The sequence below is a fragment of the Camelus ferus genome, chromosome X, assembly GCF_009834535.1.
Source record: "Camelus ferus isolate YT-003-E chromosome X, BCGSAC_Cfer_1.0, whole genome shotgun sequence".
Classification (NCBI taxonomy): Eukaryota; Metazoa; Chordata; class Mammalia; order Artiodactyla; family Camelidae; genus Camelus; species Camelus ferus.
In genome coordinates this window covers 42,480,990-42,492,149 of record NC_045732.1, presented here as the reverse complement: position 1 = coordinate 42,492,149, position 11,160 = coordinate 42,480,990, and the positions used below count along the sequence as shown (strand labels likewise).

The window sequence follows — 11,160 nt, the reverse complement described above, 5'->3', positions numbered from 1 at the left end:
CCTGTTTGTTCCAGAAAAGGTTAAAATGAGTCATCTCTCTCCCTGTGTCTCCTCCGCTCACCTCCTCCACAGCTCTTATGATTCCCAATAGCCAATAATCACTGCGGCCAAAAGTAACTGATGTTCACGCATGCACGATCATGAACAGAAAATGATTTATATTCTAAAATACAAATGAACAAAATGAGTAAAATATGCATACGCATCATTACTGAAGGTTACCATAGAGACAGTCGGCCGTACTCTTCCCAGTTTTATTGCTTGTCTTTATTCTGGAATGCATCCACTATAATTATATTCTTCCTAGAAAACTCACACACACACACACACACACACACACAGACACACACACACATATAGGCTAAACACAGTCAAGCAACGAATTCATACAAAATTTAGGTTATGCTATTATTTCATCTGTGTTCTTGGAACCATAGAGATTCAGAGCAGCAAGAGGTCTCTGTGCAGAGCCTCATTCCAACATACTGTGTTTGCAGCTGTAGCAAATGAGGTCAAAGCCTGAGATGGGAGTTAGGAGCAGGCTTCTAACTGGACTCCGAGTGCGCTCCTTTTCCCTAGAGAAGAGACCCTGGAAAATGCTAACTTCCGGGGAGGGAGTCCCCTTTTGACACTGGGAAATGATGTCCATCATACAGAAAGCACTATTGTGAGGACATTACCAAAGTATCAAGAATTGGTCTTTGCATTTTAATTAATTAATATTAATTATTAGATGATACAATTTGATGCTATGCTACCAGTGAAATTAACAAGCGCCCGCTGCAGTTTTAAAAACTGCATTTCCAAAATAGACACATAACTCCTGATTTCTTGGGTATGTTATCACATAAGGGGCTGGCTTATAAAATTCCAACTTAAAAACAAAACAGGTTTTCCCCAAATGCTACTTGAGGAAAGTGTTGGAGGAAAAGTGAGGGAGGGGATAAGGAGGGGCGTTAGAAGGTTACCATAGGGAAAGGAAGAAACATCACAGCATTGCAATAAGAAATTTAAGATGTCAGAAAAACAACAAGTTTCTACTGTAGAGCACAGGGAACTATATTCAATATCTTGTAGTAGCCTGTAATGAAAAAGAATATGAAAACAAATATATGTATGTATATGTATGACTGAACACCAGAAATGCTGTACACCAGAAATTGACACAACATTGTATACTTACCATACTTCAATTTAAAAATGAAAAGAAATTTGAGATGTCTATCCTTCCTTCAAAAAGATCTCAGAACAAACTGGTGGTTGCCAGAGGGGAAGAGCTGGGGGGACGGATGAAATAGGTGAAGTGGATTAAGAGGTACAAACTTCCAGCTATAAGATATGTCACAGTGAGGAGGGTATATAGCTCAGTGGCAGAACACGTGCCTAGCATGCATGAGGTCCTGAGTTCCATCCCCAGTACCTGCATTTAAATAAATAAATAACCTAATTAATCTCCCCCCAAACCCCCAAAAACATACCAAAAAAAGATATGTCAGGGGTATGTAATGTACATATGGGGAAAAAGTTTCATAATATTGTAGCAGCTTTGCGTGGTGATGGACGGTAACTGGTTTTATTATGGTGATCACTTCATAATGTATAAGAATATCAAATCACTATGTTGTACACCTGAAACTAATGTAATATTATATGTTAATTATAACTCAATTAATAAAACATCTCAGTACGTAACGATTAGGTGTTAACTAAACTTATTGTGATAATTTCACAATATATACATATATCAAGTCATCATGTTGTACACCTAAAACTAATACAATGTTATTTGTCAATTATGTCTCAATAAAACTGGGGAAAAATAAATTAAAAAAATTTTTAAAGATCTCGGAACACACACCACCACACACACCAGCTTGGGTTCAGTACTCACTTTCCCTGCACACTCAGATCTCTTTGCTAAGAGATTTAGGGCTTCCGATGTAGTCAATGACAGGTAATATGTATGCACTTAATATAGTTCCTTGTCATTTAATTCAGTACATTCAATAAAAGTAGCCTATTTGATGTGTCTAACTCTGCCGGGGCTTCCTCTGGTCTATCTCCAGCAAAACAATTTCTTTTGGTGTTTTCTGCTGAGTTTTAACATCAGAAAAGATGTAAGCTTTGGACTGTGATTACTATAAATTCTTTTCATTCTCCCAAAACACAAAATAATCTTTAACTTGTTTTCTCATAAATAAAGTTACTTCCCCTGAACACCACAGCACAATCTGAAGCTCCCGGTATCTCTGGGTCCTATAAAAATGAAGACGCAGCCTTGTGTGGTTCTCTGATGGGAATCCTCAGAACATGCCAAAGATAGGGATGGAGATATGGATAAATTACACTGTAGCAGTCAAAGCAGGTGATGTTCAGTATCTGCTTGGGCACCAAAATAACCACCTCCTCTTTTTTCGATCCTGGATTAAAACAAAGAGCTATCACAAATAGCTGAAATTGGGGAAGGGGGAGGGGAATTCCTCGAGAAAGCCACCTTTGTTAAACTGCTCATTTTCAAACCACATGCCAGAACCGCTAAGAAAGTAGCAATCCCCATGAACCTGAGCTATCCCTCCGGTGCCCACCCTTTTCATCCACCATGGCAGGGTGCAAAGAGATAAAGCTAGGGTACGAGGGGATCTAAAATAATTAACTGTCTGCAGTCAATTAAGCCGACTGTGCTTTTTTCCTCATGGGGCTGAATGTGCAATGGCTGCAAACAGTATTCTCCTCAGTAGTGTATGCAGCCTGTTGCCCATATGGGTTGCCCTAAAGGGACCTTGGAGACAGCCCTTTCCAGTGGACATTCATGTCTGGCACACTGTCCCCAACCTAGGCTCCAGATGGGTATGCACAGTGCCTTTGGGTCCACACTAGCCAAGTCACCATGTCCAACCGCACCAAGCTCCAGAACAAGGAGCATGTGATTGAGGCCCTATACAGGGCCAAGTTCAAGTTCCCTGGCCGCCAGAAGATCCACATCTCGAAGAAGTGGGGATTGACCAAGTTTAATGGAGATGAATTTGAAAACATGGTGGCAGAAAAGTGACTCATCCCAGATGGGTGTGGGGTCAAATATGTCCCTAATCGTGGCCCCTGGACAAATGGCGGCCCCTGCACTCATGAGAACCTTGGCGCCGTCCCCTCCTTACTCACGACCACCAACAAATCCTACTTTCCTGTCAATAAATAAATAAACTGATCTCTAAAGAGTTGGCCCTACGAACATGGCTCATTCCTTCAAACTATAGAAAAACATTTTCTATTTTTAATGTTTATTAAAATATAGTTGATTTACAATGTGGTGTTAGTTTCTAGTATATAGCATAGTGATTCCATTATATATATATATATACATACACATATATGCACACACACACATACATTCTTTTTCATTATAGGTTATTACAAGCTATTGAATATAGTTCCCTGTGCTGTACAGTAGGACCTTGTTGTTTATTTTATACATAGTAGTTAGTATCTGCAAATGCCAAACTCCCAATTTATCCCTCCCCACCCCCTTTCCCCCAAGTAACCACAAGCTTGTTTTCTATGTCTGTGAGTCTGTTCCTATTTTGCAAATAAGTTCATTTGTGTCATTTTTTCAGATTCTACATATAAGTGATATTGTATAATCTTTGTCTTTCCCTGTCTGACTTGCTTAACTTAGCATGAAAATCTCTAGATCCATCCCTGTTGCTGTAAACGGCATTATTTCATTCTTTTTTATGGCTGAGTAGTATTCCATTGCGTGTGTGCGTGTGTGTATAAATATATATATGTATATATACACATCACATCTATCATCTGTCAATGGACTTTTAAGTTGCTTCTCTTTTTTTTCCCCAAGCTTACCCATGATCAAATTCATTAGAAGGATTGCTGAAAGTACTTTCTTTTTCTTTCAACAAATAAAATTGCTTTTCAGCACATGTTAGAAGGAATAGAGTAGTAGAAAGAGTGGGGCTTTAAAGAGAAGATCTGGCTGAAAGATACTATTTATTTGCTACCTGACCTTGGGCAAGGGCAAAATGTCTAACCTCCTCAGCAACAGCTCCATCATCTGCAACATGGCAATGATAACACCACATTCCACAGTGTTATCACAGAGAGCAAAAGAGAATGTATCAGGAAGCTTTTTGTCATTTCTGAAGTCGTGTACACATTGTTGGGCTTTTTTTTTTGGAAGTTTACTTATTTGTTTTTTAATGGAGGTCCTGGGGATTGAACCCAGGACTTTGTGCATTCTAGGCATGCACTCTACCACTGAGCTACAGTCTCCCCACCCCCACATTGTTTTGATAACATTTGAACAGTACAGATTTCAATGATTATTAAAGTAGTTTTGTCCCCAGGATAGATGTGAAAATGGATTTTTTTTTTTTGACAACACATATTTTACCTTCACAGATACTCAGAGCCCTATTCATATATCACAAAATGAAAGATTTAGCTGAAAGCTGGAGACAGGGACAGATGCTTGGGAAGAGGCAGTAGTGATACAAATGGACATACAATCTGCTGCCTTCAGCTCAGTCTCCTTTTGGAAAGAGGAAAGGTCCTCTCCACCCAGCCCCATGTCCATTTACGCATAGGAAACCTATTCACTGAGGGAAGGAGAGAGACAAGTCCCTCAGCGAGTGTAACTGCTACAGAAAACCCAAACCAAGGTTTTGTTAGGTTCTAGCATGGAAAGAAACAAGATTCTAGAGACAGGGATCTTCCATGGTCACAGGAAAAAAAAAAAAAAAAGGTTGATCCCTTAGAACCCTGGTTTCAGACATTGTTCAATCTTAACAATACCAAAAAGCTATACTCACAATTAAGTTTTCTTCTATAGCGTTTTTACATACTATTTTTTTTTTAAATCATTCTATAGAGTAGCTGACACAGGCAGTGGCCAGCTTAATGGGGTGGCTGGTGAATTACTGTGGACCGCGACCAGCCATGCATTGCATTCTCTAGAAACTGTAACTGAAGAGTTAGAAACAGTGAGGGTTATGTGCCGTTTCTGCAAACCTCATCCCTGCGCTACTCATTTTTCCTACTTTTTGATTCCCTCTTCTCCTGGCTTATCTTCTGCCTTCCATATTTTTTTTTAACTGCCAGATTGCTCTTTTTCCTGTCTCCTTTCTATGCAGAAAAAACAATGTACAATTTTTAAAGGTACAGTAAGTTTTAAAAATATAGAGATGCCCATATTTATATACATTTTTGTCCACTTATTATAAAGGCAACTTTTGTCAAGATGAGGGCTGTGGTGGCACAAAAATTGTAAGCGTTTCACAAACCTGTTACTTTCCCCCTCCCTTTCTTGGTAGGGGGCAGGGAACTAGGTTTATATATTTACTTACTTTATGGAGGTACTGGCAATTGAACCCAGCATCTCATGCTTCCTAAGCACATGCTCTACCCCTGAGCTATACCCGCCACCCTATTTATTTTTAATTTAAAGAAGTTAAAGACCTCTACAGTGTTAAAAGTAATAAAGCCATTTATGTGGGTTTTTTTTTTTTACAATCCATACTTCTGTCTTTTATTATCTAAGATTACAGATATATCAAGGCAAAAAGTTAGAATAATTAATGAGCTAAGCCTCTATCTCGAGAAGTGAGAAAAAGAACAGCTAAATGGTAAATTGTACAAAGTTGACAGAGAGGACTTCTGCTTCCAGCCAAAACGGAGCAACAGGGACAAGACTCACTTTCTTGCCTGAAACAGCAATACAACTAGACAAAATATATGAAACGACAGTTTTCAAAACAATGGACAATGGAAGTGAAGGACAGTGATCCCTGAGAAATAGGAAACAAATGAGGCGAGCCCTGTGAATTCTCCAGCTTACTGCCTGGAGAGATTGTCCAGGTCACTGCTCATGGAGGGGAACCCAGGCAGAGCCTGGCAGAACCCTTGAGTTGAAGAGACATAGCTGAGAGTCCACGGAGACCAGGACAGCTAGAGTCCATAGGCCAGAGTATCAGAAAGGAGACAGCTGAAGAGAGGACCCCCTGGAGACCTGCAGAGGGTCCTCCTCAAGCAGTCAGCAGAGGATCAATCAGTGCCTGTGTGTGAGGGAACTGCCCGAGACTGGGACAAGAGCCACCCAAGACGGTTAGAGGGAACGATGCTTGGCACTCACACAGGGTGGGGGACAGTGATCTAACCAGGAAGACTGGAAGCACTCACTCATAATTCTCAGGTCATTAGGTAGAGGATTCAGGAAGATCTTGCCTCAGTCATGGGGAATAAATAGCCCTCCATTAAACACTTCTATGGAACTGCCTAACATCATAAAAGCAACACTTGAAAGGAAACTATTTCTAAGAAAATCAGGTGTATCCCAGAACAAAGGTCCAGGAGATTTATAGGAACACAAAAATATCCAGCAACTAGTAAGATAAAATTTACAACGTCCGGAATCCAACCAAAGATTACCAGAAAAGCCTTTGCAGGCAAATATGACCCATAATAAGAATAATCAATCAAACCTCAGAACTGACACAGATGTTAGCAGAAAAGGACCTTAATTTAACAATTATGATTATTATATGCCATTGTAATCAAGCAGGACCCTGTGGGGCCTTCCTGGCACAGACCCCTCCCCCATGTCCTCTGCTGTAGCTCCTCTCTGAAGCACCCAGATAATATCTCATGCATGTTTCCTGAGTTTTTCAGATGCTAAAAACCACCACCAAATGGAAGAAATTAACTACTTGATGATCATGAGCATGTAGCCCCCAGACCTTCTGGAGACTAAAGATTGATAATGTGAACAGCTGCGTTGCCTCAACATCAACCAGTCAGAGAATTGAGCGCAAGCTGATTCCATACTCTGGGACGCCCCTCCATCACCTGGCCCTGAATGCTTTACGGAAACCCTCGGAGGAGTGAGAGGGTTTTGGAAGCAGAAGCCACTCGTTCTCCTTGCTTGGCCCTGCCATATACCTTTCTCGGCTCCAAACTCTGATGTTTCCGTTTCTTTGGCCTCACTGTGTGTGGGGCACAAGAACTTGAGTGAATAGCATACAGTAACAAATTTGGCAAAGCCAGCCTAGGAGTCTGTGCCCATGGGCCACCCCTTCCCTGGGTCTCAACACCTGCCGGAGCTCACTCCGCCCCAAGGAACCTGGAGGGACGCTCCCTGACCTGCACCGGCCACCCCGGCACCAGGCTGTTTGGAGCCGAGAAGCGTCTGGAGCTGCGGTCCACAGTCGGTGTCGCTGAGGGTGAGCGCTCCAGCTCGCACAGGCTGGGACTTCTCTCCATCTGGGCTCATGTCCACTGGGAAGTGAACTGCTCTGGGCTCCTTGCAAGCCATTCTGGGTCCATTTGTTTGGAGGCCTCGGTCTGGGAGTAGAAGTGGCATTTCGAGGCTACCCCTCCTCTGATTGTCTGTCTGTGACCTTAGCTTATTTATTGTTTGTGTTTTTATGTGTATCATTTGGGGGGTGAGCCACGCCAGCTTGTGCAGAATGGAAAATTCTACCTGCTTCACTTGGCCTCCTTCACTTCTAGGAAGGGAGCCATTCTGGGTCCACTCGCTTTCAGGAGCCAGGCCACTCTGGAAGCCTCCGTCTGGGAGTAGAAGTGGCATTTTGGGGCTATACCTTGTCTGATCTTTTGTTTGTGGGACATGTTTGTTGACTGTGTGTGTCTGGATCAGTACTTGAATTAGCTCAGTGAGATGCCTTTGGTGTGTAAGAAGGCTCATGTGTGATGAAACCAGGGTATCTCACCCTAATGCATTGGCTTCACCTGTGGTGGAGCCTTGGCCTTTGATTCAGCTTCATCCCTGATGGGGCATTGGTTGGGGTTCTCCCCTGTTGGACCGATGGGGCATTGGCTGGTAGTCCCCCTTATGGGGGCTAGGGAACTGTGACCCTGAAAGACTGTTCTCTGGCTTGATATTTGATAACACCAGCCATGAATAATTAAGTATGGATGATCAGAGCTCTGTTGCATCTTATAGTCCTCCTAAGGTATATTTTGCAAAATACACCTGGCAGAGCTTCAGCTGTACTCTCCAAAATGAAAGAAAATGGTACTTTTTTTTTTATTGTAACATTGTGAGGGCTCAGTACTCCCCCAAGATCTGGAGAAAAATGGCCCCTAATGGCCCTGTTATTATATCAAAGTGGGCCTTTTGCAACTTGGCTTTTATCTTGGGGGATGTGCATGTGTCTCCGTTCCGGAGTCCAAATCCTGTTCTCTCTTCCTGGTTTTGCTGAAAGTGAGGCATGTGCAAATTTTATATATATATATAATTGTCTATTACTGTTATTTCTTTAAGCTGAAGTGGATATTTGGGAACTGGAAAAAAAAAAATCCTTGAAAATAGCCGAGATGTTTGGGTTTTGTAAAAAGCAGTTAGAGGAGGAAATTTGCATTTCTCTTCCTGTGCCTTTTGAGGTGTAAATAATCTACCTGGGCTCTCAGGAAAAAAGGTTTTTTTAAACTCAAATGGAAAAACTGATCTCTGGCTCTGTATTTACATAAAAGTTAATTTATAAAAGAACTGTAATTTACTTAAATGCAAGCACTTAGGGAAGGACAAATCTGACTCTTTATTAGAGCTGTTTCTTTTACTGTAAACTTTGTATGCTATTGCTGGTTAATCACTAAAGGAATGTTGCCTATAGGCTTAAATTACACATAAGGGCCCATTTCGGAGAAAACCCTGCCTCCCAGGTAATGAGCATTAAGCTAAAATACCTTTGTTTAGCTCACAGGAAACATCCTGACCAGGCCCACCTGTGAATGGCTGCAGGAAGGAAGAAATTAACACCTCCCCTCTGGAGTCTGGCTGGAACCAAGACTTCACCCCTTACCATTTTAGTATAAAAGGACCCTGAATTCAAACTTGAGGAAGAATGTTCTCTAGAACAGTCCACCACCTTCTCAGTCTGCTGGCTTTCCAAATGAAATCATTATTCCTTGCCCCAATACCTCATCTCCCAATTTATTGGCCTATCGTGTGGTAAGCAGAATGAGTTTGGACTTGGTAATGCTTACAAACAAAATACTTTCTAAGTATAAAAGAAGCTAGACAGAATACATTTCAGGTTCATGTGATCTAGGAAATATTCAACATTAAATTAATTTCTGATATTAAAGCTAGCTTACGCTTGTTATTATCTATAATCAATACAGACATGTCTTTGACCTTCAGTAAACCTAGGTACAATAAGTTATTTCTGTTGCAGAATTTGTCAGCAGAAAGGAAAAAAATTAACTTGGCATGATATTCTTGTAGGTAGATCAGATACAAATAAGATGGGAGCTTTTGGGTGAACTCTTTAGGAATATGTTTTAGGAATGTCTACCTAAAAATGATCTCCAAGATAACACATTGTAACAACCTATAATGAAAAAGAATATATGTGTATAACTGAATCACTATGCTATACACCAGAAACTAACACAACATTGTAAATCAACTATATTTCAAAAAAAAGAACAGAATAAAAAAAAAGATCTCTCCAGATATTTGGTAATTTGAAATTTTAAAGTTGTGCAAAATTAAGTTAAATGATGAAAGTTTATTAAATAGCTAGGTCATTCCCAAACGAAATAAGATACTGAAACACTATTTACTGAACACTGGCTTCCCTTTACAGAGAAACTAAAGATGTTTAGGACTATTATTAAATATGTTTGGTGCTACACTGAGAGGTTTTCTATAAAAAGCACATCTTTAAAAATTATTATTAGTATCATTATGTTTGCCAATCTACAGAATGCTAATGAAAAAGACAGTTCGTTATTGCTTGCTTCTTGGTTTTTCACTAGAAATTAAGGTTTTTAAGACTTGAGAATTCTAATTTAAATATGTAATTAAAGCTACTGAAAATATAGGAGATATTTCACTATACGGTAGGAAAGGAGGATATGTGTTTTGAGTAAAAGAAGGTATGAGGAAAAGAATTTTGTTAAAAGAAAAAAAATTTTTGTCCTAAAGCTGGTTGTTTCTAGGTGAGAAAAAATAAGGGACAGATTAACATGGATACAGAGAGTTGTGGAAAGTTTGTGGAAAGGGGGCTCTGAGTGGGGGAGTCCCATGCATGGTCAGGCTGAGATACCCGGGTAAATGGGTTTTGTTGTTGAAAGGACGCTGCTGCAGGACCAGTTTTGGTTCCTCTCTGTTAGGAGAACAAGTTACTTAGAATGCTGCTTTACTTTGTGTGTGTGTGTGTGTGTATATGTGTATATATATATATAAAAAATTTTTTTAGAATGCTGCTTTTGATAACAGGTGTGTAAAACTTCTTGATGTTTTTGACAAGCTTCCCATCAAATTCTAATTAAAGTTCTTTTGACCTTAGCTAACTTTGGGATGCATCAGAGGGCCCCTGAGGCAACTCAGAGAAAAATATTTAACTAGGACTGGTTAGTATGTTACATTACACAGGAAGCATTGTCAAATGAGCGCTAAACCTCCTTACCTCCTCAGCTTATATGGTTCGAATAAATGTTAATATAGATATTCTAGAAATGGTTTCTGACATTTAAAGATGCTACCAGTCATAATTCTGTTATCTTAAAATGTTGTTTGTCACAGTAACTTAATTAAGCTTCTTTGTCAAAAAAGAACAAAAACCCCACTGTAATCAGATCTCTAACCTTGCCTTTACATCTCTTGCCATCCATAGACAGTTAAGCTAATGCTTTGCAAAACTGCTTCAAGAAGATTCATAGAAAGGACTTTTTGACAAGTACATGTTTCTTTAACTCATAACTGCTGAACCGGGTAAGATATTTAAAAAGTCTAATACATTTGGATTTCATAAAGCTGTCAGTAAAGGATTGCAGAGGATTGAGCGAACTTATGAATCATTTTTTGGTTTTGTCTGAAATATTACTGACTTTTAATCTGTTTTCTAATTGGACTGTTTACCAAATGTTGGTCTCCCTATCAATATCGCCCCAAATGTTAGGATAGAATTCTCTAATGGAGTTGTCACAGTGTATGTAACTACTCATGATGGATAACAATGCTTGCTTTTAAGTCTGTTGCTAAAAGCACACCTGCAATGCTTGTGTAACAATTGGGTATAAGTAACAAAATGTATAACCTGTAAAGTGTTTCCCCATTAACATGCAGCTGAGCCTGTTCACCGTATCTGATTAGTTTTTCCCCAACATGGATAATAGGAAATACAA

At 40.0% G+C, this 11,160-nt stretch overlaps 1 non-coding gene across 1 annotated transcript; it reads left to right on the top strand.

Moving 5' to 3' along the window:
* The first annotated feature begins 2,657 nt into the window (after positions 1-2,657).
* LOC116662290 lies at positions 2,658-2,792 on the top strand. Its single transcript, XR_004318331.1, has one exon. It is a non-coding gene; the product is annotated as a small nucleolar RNA SNORA70 (small nucleolar RNA).
* Positions 2,793-11,160: the final 8,368 nt, after the last annotated feature.